A 16,329-nucleotide genomic window follows, 5' to 3' on the forward strand; every position below is an offset into this window, starting at 1 on the left:
TTCACCACCCAGAGTCAGCTCTCTTTCCATCACCATGTATTTGACCTCCTTTACCCTCATCTACCACCCTGCCTACTTGGACAAAAAGAAGAAAGTGTAAAATATAACATCAAAGGAGGGTAAGAGATGCACAGTGACATTAATAAGCCTTATATTTAGAGAGCTTTTTTGTTCACCCACTGACTGCATAATGGATTGATTTGCAACATTTCTTGTGGGGTTTATGTTTGTTTTTGAAACTTCTATACAGTCTAAATATGCTCAACTTTAATTATTTCCAGTCTTGTGTTTCTATATGTGTTTATAATTAAGAGTGCTTTAAACTTGCTAAATCTACATTTTTCACATTTTTAATTTTAAATGTACCATAATATTTCATCTTATTATAAAAGCAATACTTGCTTTCTTGAGGAAAAAATTGAAAATAATTACAACTTTGGAATGACAACCTGGAAATATCTATCAAATAAAAACAATGCAGCTATCCTTGGACTAAGCAATTTCACTTCTAAATATTATATCCTACAGATGCACTCCCACTTTTGTGAAATGACACATATATAAAGATTGTCATTGTAGCACTTTTTGCTCTAGCAAATGATTAGAAATAATCTAAGTCCTATTAAAAGGGAACTGGTTAATAAGTTGTCATTTATGGTTAGGATGACAACACATCAAGGTTTGTCTGAGACAGTCCTGGTTTATGCCTATTGTTTCACTATAATTTGTGATAGCATCCTCTTCCCTTTCAAAAATGTCTCAATTTGTGCAATAGAGTATATGTTAACCCTAATTTTTTCCCACTCATTCCATGGAATACCATGCAGTCATAAAAAAAGGAGTGATGACACTCTATTGGTTAATAACTTTTAAAAAGCAAGGTGTACATACTTTGGGTTAGAAAAAGGTGGGCAAGGATGTAGAATATATGTGCATAGATTTATATGCACACAAAATAATTCTGGAAAAATATACAAGAAACTGGAACTATTAGTTGCCTTGGGAGTGGGAATCTGGGTAACTGGAGGACAGAAGTAGGAAAGAAACTTCATGGAATAACATTTTGTGTATTTTTTAACCATGTAAATAAGTCACTTATCTAAAGTACTTGAAAGAATTTTAGAAAGAAAGGAAAAAAATATATAACTACCTGGAAAAAAAATCACTTAAAAATTATACATCCTAATGCTAACAATGCTTATTCTGAGTACTTCAACTGCAAATAATTTTTATAGTCATCTTTTAAATATCTGTATAATTTGGACTTCAGGATTAAACTGCATAGATTCTTGAAATCATTTTAATGCCTAACATAAGTATATACCAACAGGAGTACATATCACAATACTTTTCAACATAAATATATACCACAATTCTATTTAACCAATCCCCTGTTGTTGAACATTTATGTTGCTTCTGGTTTTTATTCTAAACAATGTTGCAGTGGACATTCTTTTACAAAAATCTTTGTGAATGATCCATGTTTTAACTCTTCAGAATATATTCATAAAAGGTGAATTGCTGAATCTAAGAAATGTAAAATCCTAAGACTTTTGTCTCTTATTTCTAACTCTACCTCTGAAAGGTAATATAGAATCAATTCACGCTCTCGGTAGCTGAATATGAGACTGCAAACTTCTTCATGCCTTCCTCAACACCAGATCTTATTATTTGTATTCATCTTGGCCAAGCTGATGGTAAAACAGTTTGTGGGCTGTTTTAATTTGCATTAAAAAATTTTTTTTGTAGGTTAAAATTTCCCCCACATATTTATTGGCCGTTTGTATTTCTTGTGACTAAAAGCTAACAAAAGAAAAATAAACAATTTTTTAGTGGGACAAAAGCCTTAAAAGAATGTTCTGGGATGATGGGCTTGTGCTTTTTTTTTTTTTCTTTTTGCTTATCAAGATACTCCGATTAAAAGCTGATTTTAGAAATACTAAATCTAAAATCATTATATAAGCCTACAGGCCAGCTGCTGTGGGACACTTCGTGTCAGGGCTGTTCGCCACATCCTAATTCCTGTCCTAAAAGAGTCTCACTCAGTTACAGAAATTAACAGGACATAATTATATCACCGCTTCTAATTCTTGCACGGTGGTATTGACACAGGCAGGAGAAGTCTTAAAAGCTAATTGCAGTTTGCTCAATTATTTTAACAATAGTATGTTGTGCCCTTAAAGATGGGGTGGGGCGATCATTTGTGTTCGGACGCTTTTACCTTAATCTGCTTTTCAAATGGCGCTGAGTCAGATGTCTCGATGCAGTCGCACATTCCATCTGGTGTACAGACGGTCATCATTAATCCAGCAGTTATCTGCATCATGTATATAGGCCCAAACATCAAACACATCAAACTCTTTTGATGTCCTTCTCAATCAGTCTTTAGTTTCAAAACTATTCTCTACAGTGCTGAGTATAACAGCAAAATTGTTTTATGTCCTCTGTCTCCTCCTGCCCCCCCCCCACATACACACACACATTCACACAAGTGTTTTAAGGGAATTAAGACACTTGACTGCTTCAAAGCACACTTGGCCTGGGATGACTGCCTTTCTCTAGGATCCTCTGGGGCGTGTGTAACATACAAGAGCGTGTGTAAGGTACCCGCAGCAGTGTGTCCGTTTCTCCGCACTGTGTGGTCCAAGGTACCCGACAAGACAGCATTTTGAAGGCATTTGAAGACATTGCTGTTGCCTACCAGGGTTGCTCAGAACTGTGTCTTCGGGGCGGTACTTCAGCAGCTAACTGGAACTTTCTGGAAGACACTGCGTGGAAAGGGAGAGTACTCCAGGCTCAGTTAAATTTTCTCTTGTAACACTGTGAGGCAGGTAAGTGTGATTTACCTATATTCTATAGGTCAGGTAGCTGAGACCCAGGCCTGTGAAGGGAGGAGACTGGATTTTTAAATTCCAAATCTCATGCTTACTCTTACCATATCAAACGAGGTGTCCTGTAGAACAATGGTTAAGTGAACAAATTTCATGCCTATTTTCAAAGCTCATGGTCAATGGATAAAAATAGACAGGTAAATGTTCATGGGACATTTAATGCCATCCTTCTTCCCCCAAATCATGTACTTGACCCCAAGGAAAACCTTTAAAAGCTCAGAAGGGGGAGATTTAAGAGGACATGCTAATTATGATGCAATGAGTATAGAAAGAAAAATCAAGAAGGCAATTTAAAAACCATATCCATTTGCAAGTTATGAAGCATACTCATTTATAACCCTGGGATCAAAAAGTATACCAAAGGCAAAGTTAAAATTATTGGGAATGGGAAAAAGAACATTGTGTTATCTAAACTTCTAAATACAGTAAAAGTTATACTCAGAAGAAATGTTTTATTCTTTTTTAAAGAATAAAGAAAACAGAGGGCAACTTATTACTCAGCTTAGGAAATAAAGAGGGACAAAATAAACCTAAACAATTAGTAAAAGGGAATTAATAAGATAAAAGCTGAAATTAAAGGCGTAGAAGCATGGATGAATAAAACCAAACACTTACTTGGATTGCTCTTTAAAAAAAAAACCAAAAAAACCCAAACGCTTATTCTTTGGAAAGACCAATAAAATAAATAATCCCTTTGCAAACCCAATTCAGGAAAAAACAAGAGGAAAAGAATACAAAACAAAGAAAATGGGAAGAAAGAGCAAACAGTAGTTACAAAATAAATTAAAACCATTTCAAGACTTGTGTAAACAAACCTGCAGTAAGAGGTTTGAAAGCTAATGGAAAAGGGTGATTTCTTAGCAAAATATAAATTATCAAAATTTATTCCAAGAGCAGTTGAAACCCTGAAGATATACCAATTACCATAGAATACACTGGAAGGTAATTAAAGAGTCATCATTGAAGAGGACTCTGAGACCGTATGGTTACAGAGCAAACCTTGAAAGAATGAATAACAATATTATTTAAACTATTGCAAGTGAATTAAGAAAAACTTACTGAAGACACGTGGTGTACTAGCAGATCCTAAAATAGTGAGTACACATGCAAGAGCACGAACTCCTGCCTGTAAACTCATGGTATGATGGGGAAGTAAGTCATAGCACAGCCTCTAACCACAGTACAGAGTCAAATATGGATGTTTCTGCCACTGTGTGTCAGGCAGAGCCGAGGGAGCGTGCCCAGAGGTGCATGGAGGATGTTATGGAAGGTGGTATTTAAGCTATCATTTAGAATACCCTTCTCAGAGGCTAGGTGTGAACTAACATTTATTAACTCACCAAAACATTATTTATAACCTATTGACATTTGGTTTGTGCATCATCTTGAAACTAATGAGGTTTATGTCTTTATATGCTGTGTACACAAATTTATATACTAGGAGGCAATGCTGTGAAGAGGTAAAAAAAGCAGGGGCTCTGGGATCAAACTGCTCGTATTTGATTCCTGGTTCTACCATTTATTACCTGTGTCCCCCTGAGGAAGCTACAGTACCTCTCTGTACTTCACTTTCTCATCTGGAAAACAAGGATAATAGAAGTACCTACTTCAGAGGATTGTTGTGAGGATTAAGCATATAAATACACATAAACAGCTTAGAATAGAGTCTGTTACAAAGTAAACACTCAAAAAGCTGATGATGATGATGATGATGATGATGATGGTGACATTTTAAATTATCACCATCATCTTTATCATGATTTTTGAGAGACGTAGGAATGACTACTGTGGCTTTGAGTCAGACTGGCATACTTCTGAGCTTTGTCATGAGCACACTGTGTCACCTTAGGAAGTTATTGACCTTATTTTTTTTTTAGTTGTGGTAACATGCATTACATAAAAATTGCCATTTTAACCATTTTTAAGTGTGCAATTCAATAGCACTAAGTTAAATTGTCTTCAGACATTATGCAACCATCACCACCATCCATTTTCAAAATTGTGTCATCATTCCAAACAGAAACTCTGTACCCCATTTAATATTAATAGTAATTCCACTGAACTTAGTTTAAACATCATCTTTCACCACATTTGTTAAGGTAAGCATATGCAGAACTAGGCTTTTAGAGTTAAATGTGATAGAAATTGCAAAGCCCCAAACATCTTATAGGGTCTCAGTACTTTTCGTCCATTGGTTTCACCCCCATGGATACACCTTCAAATTCCCGAGTGCACAGGAAAGGGTCCTTTGCAGCCACACTGGTGTGGTGGCCCTGTACATTCCTATGCTCACCACCCCCTCTTTTCCTGGTGACTTTTTTCTCACATATCTTGTTTCGTGAGCATGAACAGCATATGCAACGTGTTAACTCTTTTCAGATGCCAAGAATGTGTTAGGTGTTATTTGTGAGAGATAACTTGCCAATTAGATTTATTGTATAAATTAAGCCAAACATTAACTTGGAAAGAGGAAGCCAACATCCATGGAAATATTATTAGTTTGAATATACTTTTTTAAAAAAATGTTCCTTGAAGATGAAATGTGGTTTCCACTTATGCATGATTACAAAGTAGAGACTTCTAGAGTTATTTGAGGATAATCTTTTCTCCACACCTTTTTTGAGTTACATAGAAAAAAATTGGAATAGTAAAGGCAGCCCCAACCTGGATTAAGAATCTGATAAACTTGAAAGAATGAGAGAAGTGGCAATGATGTTTTTACCAGATTTCTCTTTTTGGCTTTGAATTCCTCATCTGCATACCACTTCTTCCTTTTCACATACGTTTTAATATCAGCAGAACATTTTCATTGAACTTGTCTCCAGCCCCAAATTTTAAGTACTAAAATTACTTCAGGCCGTGGTGTATGTTGATGAGGGCAAAGGTTGCTTTTGGTTTTTTACTTCGAGGTATTTCCTTTCTTGCTTGCTTTTTCACCTTCTCAGTAGAGAGGTTGTGACCTCTCAATATGATAGCGGTAATGGTATTTAGACATATCAATATGGCTCCTGCTTTGCACACTCATTTGCTCTCTAAAAGCCTGTTTCTTTTTCTAATGTCATCCACATGTCTGACCTAGGCTATGACGTACTTTGTTCTTGGGGTCACCCCTAACTAGTAAATCATTGTCTTAACTTGCAGCCTTATAAAGACACGTGTGAAATGTATTCTTATTGTGAAGCTTGAAGGATGCAGAGATGAATCAGACTCTGGCTCTTTGACTCCATCAGACCCACATGTCTTGGAGGTTGGCACTGCCAGCGGAAAAACTGATTGGAAGGTCTCACCAAAAGTTGACAGTATTAGATAATGGGCCACAACTGAAGGGTGACATCACTTTTATTTGTGTAGGATATGAAAGTATAAATCATGTTTCAGTAGTTCGTCTGGCTCAAGCTTTCTTAAATGGTTTTGTGAGATATGAGAAAGTGTATGATGAAAAAAGGGTTCTGAAGTCCAATAAGTTTAGGAAATGCTGAATTAAAATTAAAAGAGTTTCTTAGTAAGGAATTTCTCAAAATTGTTTGTCTAAGCATTATGAACTCTAAGTGGGGGATATTTTATGCAGCATTTTCCAAATTTTACTTGATTCAGAACCCACTAGGACAATTTCATGAACTGATCCTAGAAAAAGTGCTACATACCTCATTGCTGAATATCACTACCACCACCTCCAAAGTACTACCCTTGGAAAGCTATGCACCCATGCCAGTGCCTAGTCGACCTTTCAAAGAAGTTTTGGAACTCTTTTTCTGGAATGGCCATCAGAGCTGTCGTCGTATTACACTTGATGTCCTGAATGTCGTCAAAATGTCTTCCTTTCAATATTTCCTTTATCTTCAGGTAAAGAAAGAAGTCACTGGGGCCTAGATCAGGTATGTAAGGAGGGTGTCCCAATACAGTTTGTTTACTGGCTGAAAACTCCCTCACGGACAGAGCCATGTGAGCTGGTGCCTTGTCGTGATGCAAGAGCCATGAATTGTTGGCAAAAAGTTCAGGTCATCTAATTTTTTCACACATCCTTTTCAGCACCTCCAAATAGTAAACTTGGTTAACTGTTTGTCCAGTTNGGCCAGTCCTCACACTAATCAGCCTGAGGGTCAAACTCTCCCAAAGATGTGCAAACAGAAACCAAGACTCAACTACAACAGGAGGGCACACACAACCCACACAAAGGACACACCTGGAGCTCCTGGCTCTGGTGACCAGGGAGACTGTGCCTCTGGGCCCCACAGGATACCTACTACATAAGGCCACTCTATTAGGACTGGGAGACACATCAGCCCCACCTGATACTAAAAACAAACACAGGGAGGCAGCCAAACTGGAGAGACAAGGAAACATGTCCTAAATTAAAGAACAGAACAAAGCTCCAGAAAAAGAACTAAACAAAATGGAGTCAAGCAATCTACCAGATGCAGAGTTCAAAACACTGGTTATAAGGACGTTAAATGATCTCAGGAGAACTCCAACAAAGATATAGATAACATAACAATGGAGATAGAAAACATAAAAAGGAACCAGTAATAAATAAAGAACACAATAACTGAAATGAAGACTACATTAGAGGGAATCAACAGTAGATTAGATGAAGCAGAGGACTGAGTCAGTGATTTAGGAGATAAGGTAGCAGAAAACACTCAAACAGAACAGCAAAAACAAAAAGGAATCCAAAAAATGAGGACACTTTAAGGGGTCTCTAGGACAATATCAAGCATACCAACATTTGCATCACAGGGGTAGCAGAAGGAGAAAGACAGAGAGCAAGGGATTGAAAACCTATTTGAAGAAATAANAAATAGTAAACTTGGTTAACTGTTTGTCCAGTTGGTACAAATTCATAATGAATAATCCCTCTGATATCAAAAAAGGTTAGCAACATCATTGCAACAAGCTCAGGATCTTAATTGTCAGACCTCATATACTCTAGGATAAGGATTCATAAATTATTGTAATGAAGAACAAGGTTGTGATAAAATATACATAACATAAAATTTACCATTTTAACCATTTTTAGATGTACAGTTCAATGGCAGTAAGTACATTAACAATATTGTTGCAATCATCACCACTATCTAACTTCAGAACTTTTCTATCATCTGAAACAGAAACTCTGTACCATTAAACAATAACTCTCCCTTCCCGCATACCCCAACATGCAGTAACCTCTATGTTCTGTCTCTAGGAATTTTCCCATTCCAGGTACCTCATATAAGTGGAATCATACAGCATTTATTCTTTTGTGTCTAGCTTATTTCATCTGGCATCATGTCTTCAAGGTTCATCCATATTACAACACGTGTTAGAATTTCCTTTTTAAGGCTGAATAATATTCCATTGTATGTATATACCATATTTTATCTGTTCATCTGTTGATGGACAGATGGTTTGGTTCGTTTCCACCTTTTGGCTATTGTGAATATGAATACTAGTGTGCAAGTTTTTGTTTGAGTCCCTGCTTTCAATTCTTTGGGGTGTATACCTAGAACAGAATTGCTGGACCATATTGTAATTCCATGTTTAACTTTCTGAGGAGCTGCCAAACTATTTTCCACAGAAGCCACGCCATTTTACATTCCCATGAGCGATGTACAAAGTTTCCAGTTTCTCTACATGCTTGCCAACACTTGTTATTTTCTGTGTTTTTTTAAAATTTAAATAGCCATTCTAATGGTTATAAAATAGTATCTCATTATGGTTTTGATTTGCCTGTTGCTGCTGTTGTTTGCTTAATTTCTAATCCAGTTTGGACTAATATGTTTTCCAACTGCCATTAAATACACAGTTCACACAATATGTAGTTTGGACAACATCCAAAATGGTGTACACCCTGTTCGATGAGATGTGTCCATTGAGCACACACTTGGATGTGGTTCAAATGCCAAATTGTTATAAAAATTTCTAAATACTGATTTTTATCTCTGCATTTTTCTCCTCATGGACCAGTACCAAACCCACAGCAGTTCACGGACTACAGTTTGACTACCATTGCTGTGAGAAATGCTGAAGTCATAGTTTACATGTCAAATATATGAGCACTGTTCAATAAGCTATGATGGATGGTTTAGACCATTTTATTCTAACATAACTGACAGCTATTTTTCATTTAATTCCCAAATGCAATTAGTGGATTATTCTGGAAAACAATTTGGCAATATAACATAGTAATGCTTATGTTGAGTTTTAGGGTTAATTCGAGTAATCTGGGGAATAGTTCAGTAATTTTTCAGAAGGATAGAGGCCTTGGAATCTAGACAGTTTTTCTGATAGGCTCAAATACCATTTCGTCTGAGATAGCACTGAGATTAACCCTCAAGTGGGCTTGAATGTCAAATCTTTGAGGGGAGAAGCAACTGCTGCAGGGATGATGGCCTTGGGTCAGGAATCCAGAAAGAGGTAAAATCAAGGTGCTGGAGCCTTCAGGGTTGGACAGTCTATTTCCCTAAATGTCCTGAGGGAAGAAGAGCTTCCACTGCTATATTGATGAGGAATTATGCTTGAAAAATCTCTTCCAACAGAGTTTGTTAAATAACTTATGCCTGCCTCATTCTGTATTTGGTTTCTTGGCATTCAGCCTGTTAACTTCAGGAAATTGAGGCAGCATTACACTGAGTACATAGACTCTTTCAGAATAACATCTCTGAAGGAAAACTAAATTTGATCAGTTGTATTCTGAATGCCAAAAAAAAAAAAATGGTGGTAGTAATTCTGTATTCTACTCTGTAAGAACTTTGAGAGAAAAATCCACATCTGGTCTACTTTTGTGAAGGTGGCCAATGTTGCTAGTTTTGTCTGCCCTGGGCCCCCTTCCTAGGGAATCACATTCTTATTCTTTTGGAAACTCTTCCACCCTCCCAGTTCCTCCCTCACCATTGATTAAAATGATTCATGGTCTCTTTTACCCCATCCCATTAGTCACTGTGGGAGGGAACCTGACCCTAGGCAGGCCAGTGCATTGAAAGCAAATAAGCCAAAGGCAGAGCGAGCAGACAAGAGATGAAGCAATTCCAGGTTCCAAATACATGAGTCCCTGGTTCCCATTTGTTTCAGGGGGTCAACTTTATTCCCACCCCGCCAACCCCCCACAGCTGGGATGTACTAAGCTTCGTAATCCAATATAGGCCTATTTCCATCTGGGGTTCTCTCACTTGCAAATAAGAGTCCCCACTCTTATCATGACCCCTTCTTGCCTAAAGCATTTACCCCATTGCCTTTCATACAATAAGTATGCAATAAATATCTTTGAAAAAAATTGTTAAACCAAAGTTAATATAGCATACTGCTGGCTATTTGATCATCATTCTAACATAGTCACATTTTGCTTTCATTGCTGGAAAAATGTTAACAGATTGTTTTCAAATGCCGTAAAATATGCAGTTTCATATTCTTTTTTAAAAATAAGTTATTAGGTACAGAACTTGGGATGGATGAAGTGAAGCGATTTAACTCTTGGGGGCTAATGACATTTATCTATTGATGGAGAAGAGGTGACGGCATGGCAGAGAGACTGAAGAAAAAGCAGAGCAGGCTTGTAGAAACCTCTGCAAAGACTGGGAGAGGGGTTGACCACAGATTCCCAGAACGATTACCAAGTGAATCCAAGGGGCACACTGAAGTGGCAGCTCATGCATTTGTAGCAACACCAGACCCCGTAATAGCACCATTATTTCCAGTAGCACCAGGAGCACAGCATTAGGGATTTAGGATGATCAGTGAATAGTGTTCCTCTCTCCCTCCTCCCCCGCCAGCTGAGGCATAAACACAGGAGTCGGATAGAGATCAAAATATCAGCTTTACTTCTCATGAAATAAATAGGACAGCGTAGGTTTTAGAGCTGCAGCCAAGTGGGTTTACTAATCCTCACTCCTGAGTGAAACAAATTTGTCCATCCATTCCTGGCAAAGCTGGACAACCGCAGGCCTCCCCTACAGAGAGAGGCCCCTTACCACGTGGCAGAGACAAGACACATGTGTTCTACAGACAGGCTGTCTTCCGCGGAGAGGAAATCCAGAATTGGCTGAGCTGAGCTTGCCCGTTCCTTCTCCCAAACCAACCTCGGGGAGGAAGAGTGAGGGGCCAGGAGCGTTGGCCCTCCGTGGAGGACCATGAGGAGTGGGCATACCTGATCGTACCTTGGCAGAGACAAGAGATGGTTGGGTTAGCTGCCAGGCTCATTTCCAGGGCTGACGGTTCCACCTGTGCTATAGTCTTTGTTCCCTAATAGAAAGAGAAGGAGGGATGTTGAAGACGCAGGCAGTGGAGTACTTGACTAGTCACAGTAGTCTGGATGGATCAGGAAGGAAATCAGGCAAGAAGGGGCAAAGGACATGGCCTGAGGGAAAAGGGCAAAGTCCAGAATGAAAGAGCAGCTGTTCTGGGAGAGAAGGAATGAGAAACCTTGAGAAAAAGGGGCTAAGTCCAAAGAATAGGATGTTGGAGTTCAAGTTTCCCCAGGGCAAGTCTGGTGATGATGATTATGATTCTGAAATGGAGTAAGTAAAGTCCATTGGAACTGAGGAAGTCAAAGAACTGTGAAGCCAGGTTGTGAAACAGGTTGCCCATGTAGAACTTAAAATCACCTAGAATGTTGACTACATTAAGGGGTGAGCCTGGTGCCAGAGTCCTCCATGATTGTGATGGAAATAATGAGTAAGATACAAGGTTATTATGGTGAAAAATTGATGGCTCAAACCTCAGATGAAGTGAGGATTGCTTATAAGGGTGATGACAGCAGTGGTAAGGAAGGTAGGAGACAAGGGATCTCTAGGACAAGCAGGGTGCCATGTTTTTTGTTACCTGCAGCTTTCCTGAAAGAAACATTCAGCCAACCTTCCTTTGACCTGCCATACCTTATCTCATAATTTCTTCTCTGCTAAACTTCCCAGAAATTTCCCTATGTTTTCTCCATCGTTTTTATTCTAGCTGACTTCTTAACTTCCTGTAATCTGGTTTTTACCCTGTCATTTCACTGAAATTCTCCCGAAGTCAGCAATGTCTTTCTAATCAGAAAATCCATTCATTGATGTCTTAACAGTTTACATCCTAATAGAAGTAAGTATCATAGTGGAAAACGTTTATTATGCCAAACACTGTTTATTCTAAGCACTTTACATGTATGTTCATACTCCACACAATAGCCCTATGATATTATGAATATCCTCATTTTTATGGTCATTCATTCCATGCATAATTTATTGACTGTTTACTTATTATATCAGAGATTGTTCTGGGTAATATCTAGGTAAGAAAAAGAACAGTGCAGATAAGTCCCTGCCCATCTGACTTGGTTGAGGACCAACAAGGAGTTTTGCCCGGCTGCAGGGAGAGAGGGAGTGGTGGAAACGGGGTCAGAGAGGTAGTGGGCAGCAAATTCTGTAGGGCTTTGTAGGTCATTGTAAGGACTTGGACTTTGAGAAAACTGCGGCAGAGACCAGGTGAGCAACTTGCCCAAGGTTATTCAGCCGGTGAGTGGGAGAGCTGGGATCCTAGCTGTGAGGCTGTAGCATTTGGCACTGGACACTCATGGTGCTCCCTACACAGTGCTCTTGTTTGGCTGCCCTGGCAGTCTTGTCTGGTTGTCTTTGCGCTCTCATTTACTTCTTCTCCTCAGGCACAAGGGGCTCCCCATCCTCTAACCGTCCCTACGTGTCAGTATTCTGAATGGTCCTGTTTTAGTCCCTTTTGTTCTGTCTGAACTCTCCTGGGCAATATCATGCTCTTCCTTTCTTCTGCTACGTGCACGTCCTGGTGACTTCTGTTGGGGCCTCATTTCTGAGCTCCAAACCCAAATATAAGCTTCCAATGGGCTATGGCTCTTTGAATGTAATTCCTTCCTGCATTCCTTCAGATGGGTCTCAATGGCTGAAAACCTCAACATCACCCTAAACCCCCTCCTTCTCCTTGTCCCCTACTCTCAAATCCACTTCACGGCCGGGCCAACAAGGGGTGCTCACATCCTCTCTGTCTCTTGCACTCTTGCTGCTTCTGGGTATATTCAGACTTTCCACATCTCTCCCTGAGCTCTTGTGTTAATCTCTAAAACAGACCCTCTCCTCAACCTAGTGAATCTCTCCTGCTGCCACCCGACATATTCTCCTAAAATAACAGTCAGATTCCAGGACTCCTTTCATTGTCATGAGGAATCCACAGGCCTTGATTCCCCACTGCCTAGAGAACAGTCCAAATCCGCGGCAGGGCTCTCACAACCCTCCGCAAGCCGACCTCTGCTCATTTTCTTCCCCTTCCCAACCTTGCGTTCTCTCTGCGACTGCTATGTTTCTGCTCATTTCCCATCCATAAAAAGTTTCCCTCGCCTTCAAGCAGCCACACAGCTGCCACCTTCTGGGTCAAACGTCCCCCAGAATTCCTCCAGGCAGAGCAAGCCCCTGTTGCCTCTCAGGGGAAGGCCTGGTATCCTCATTAAGTGCTCCCGGCAAGTATAAATGCATTGAAAGTCTGCGAGTGCTAACTGTTGCTGGGCGTCGGCCAATTACCGGAGCTTTCGCTGGAGCCCATACAGCCTGAGAGAGCGACTGTGAACACACGGCAGGTACAGGAAATCCCCGAATTCTATTAATGGTGGAGTAAGTTCTTCCTGGAGATATTTTGGTAATGTGGTTCTTCAGTTTTGAATTTTATAATTGTATTTCTGTTAAAGGGAGTTCGTTTGCTTCAAATGTAGAAAAACTAACCACACATCACACACACACACACACACACACACACACACACACACACAAACCTATATATAAAAACCATATATATATCCATATATATGTGTGTGTGTGTGTGTGTGTGTGTGTGTGTGTGTGTGTGTGTGTGTAGTTTTTAAAACCCCTAGTTAGAACAGAAAAAGTAACATTAGGGTTAATTACTGATTTTTCTAAAAAGATCTGGATCTTCTGTGATATACTCGCAAATCTTCCTGAGATATCCTAATTCTTATTAAGATTTTTAAAGCAAGTAGTTATTATAGAAAAATGTATTAAAATAATAAATTCACCAGATGTAATTAATCCCAGATCACATTTTGATGTTTCCACCTAGTCTTTTCATTGATAGAAACCGAAAATTATATGGATACTTTATATATATATTACATTTTAAATAGCTGGCAGTATAGGCATCTGGATTGATTTGAAACTCAAATGAGCATTATCTTCATTTTCTGTAAACTCCAAATCCACCATCATGTTGGCCTTTCCCGACTGGCTGTAAAGGAAATAAAGCCAACGAGATCAGGCAGCGAAGGGGGCATCTCACTACCTGCCTGCTTTCCCTAGAGAACCAATAAATGCTGGTGCTTTCCTCAAAGCCAGAAAGCTGCCTGCAGCTCAGAAGTGGATCAAGGGGAGAGAAACCCCTTTCCAGTTGGGTAGGACATCTGGAGAAGGGGAAAGGTAGTGAGCAGGTCCTTGCTTGCCTTCTGAAGACAAGAAGGAGGAGGCCATGATGTGTCTCAGGGGGCTGCACTGGAGGTACCTGCTGGCCCACCATGCTTCCCTCTCACTCTTGCCCCTCACTCCCGCGGTCCTTACTGCCTTGGGCTGAGGAAGACTTTTCTCTGACCTCTGGAACCCTCCATCCCAGTATGGCCGAAAGGGAAGAGAGACGTGTGGTTGGTGTTTGTGAATAGGATCCCAGCGCATGTTGTTCTGCACAGTGGTTAGGTTTCATAATGTAATTAGTACTCCCCTTCAGGTGCATTTTGGATTAAGTAGGCTTTTCTGAACTGAACTGGGAACCATCATGCAAAGATCATTTCTCTGGGCTAATGACCAATGATGACTTACCAGAAGCTACCTTACAAATGGACTTTGGGCACATCGCCTGTGCCTAAGTTCGAGGCCGCCTATATAAAGGTGCCACGTTGGCAGTTAATAGCAGTAACTAAACAATAACAGCAACTGCTTTCCACCCCCCACCCCCCATCTCGATGTAACTGGCAAGGGCTATAAATACATGCTGTGTCTGTTTGCATGGATAAACTGTTCTTCATCTCACCTTCCATAGTCCTTTCTTGACCTGAGTTGACAAGAATGTCATAATAATAATTTCCATATAATGAGTGTCCAGAAGGTGCCAGACACTGGGCTGTGTTCTTACTATGTATTTTCTGTAATTCTGATGTTTCCATATGGTTGTTGGCATTCCCTACTTTCCAGAGTAGGAATTCGAGGATCAGAAAGGTTAGGAGCTATGCCCAAGGTCACACAGCTAATAAATGGATGAGGCTAGGATTCTAACTGGAGTCCCACTGACTCCAACGCTGTTCTGCTGTGTTCCTTGACATATTTATTGTCCTCTCATTTCCATTGTCTAATTTGAAGTCAGACCTCTGTTTATGTGTATCTTGAACAATTCCAGCTATTTGATGGATCATGAAAATTAATCTTGCAGATAAGATACTTTTGTTGTAAGTCATCATTATTTCATCTACTAGAATGTCCGCTCCATGAGGATAGGAAATTTGGTGGGGGTTTTTTTTCATTCTTGTAAGTACCTAGAACATAGTCCTTATTTTATTTTAAATATTTAGTGAGTACCTACTATAGGCTGCGGACACTGCTACACTCTGGAGGTGAAAACCACCCTGAGCCTGCCTTCATCTTGCCTTTGGAGCGACAAGGGAGGGGAGCGAAGGACAAGGACTTAGTATTCAGAGAAGTGGTCCCCGCGAGGGTAGAAAGCTCAGGCCTCAACCCTGGGAACCCTGGGAAATATTTTCATACACACAGCAGGCCCGCAAATTAGTGACATGGGAAACCACTGGGCCAAGAACAAGGAGGAATTAATGCATGATAGTTACATAAACAGGAGTATAAACCCATATATTATTATTAGTCTAGCACAAAATGAACTCTTTTAGGAAATTTATGTTATGCACCTGTGTTGGATTTCGATTCACATCACAGTACTTTCTGGTTAGTCAGAAACGGTAACTTTCCAGCGGTAGCACTTGAGCATTTATCTTAGTAACTTTGCAATAGTTGTCTCTGAGGTGACCAATTTCTTTTCCTTGAACTTTATGAAATTGCTTTTGCTAGCAAAGCCATAGCCCAATGAGGTTGAATACCTTTCCACAAATTTAAAAACCCTTTTTCCAAAAATTTTTTTGAAAAATTTCAAAAATACAGAAAAGTTGAAAAAATGGCATGGTGAGTGCCTGCATAGCCATTTACCTATAACAGGGCTGGTGGAATACAGCCTGGGGGCCCAATCTACTCAGTGCCTGCTTTTGTAAATAAAGCGTGTGGGAATACAGACACTTCTATTTATTTATATATTGTTTGGCTACAAAACAGAGTTGAGTCATTTTGACAAAGACCACCATAGGCCCAGAAAGCCATATTAATTTCTGCCCCTTTACAGAAAAAGTTTACCAAGCCCTGGTCTAGATTCACCAATCGTTGACATTTTGCCATGTTTGCTGTATCTC

At 39.6% G+C, this 16,329-nt stretch overlaps 1 protein-coding gene across 17 annotated transcripts in view; it reads left to right on the forward strand.

Annotated features, from left to right (window-relative positions):
- Positions 1–16,329, forward strand: part of LIMCH1 (LIM and calponin homology domains 1) — a 377,436-nt gene that overhangs the window by 251,379 nt on the left and 109,728 nt on the right. The window lies entirely within an intron of this gene.

This window comes from Hipposideros armiger, unplaced genomic scaffold (assembly GCF_001890085.2).
Source record: "Hipposideros armiger isolate ML-2016 unplaced genomic scaffold, ASM189008v1 scaffold_53, whole genome shotgun sequence".
NCBI classification, from domain to species: Eukaryota; Metazoa; Chordata; class Mammalia; order Chiroptera; family Hipposideridae; genus Hipposideros; species Hipposideros armiger.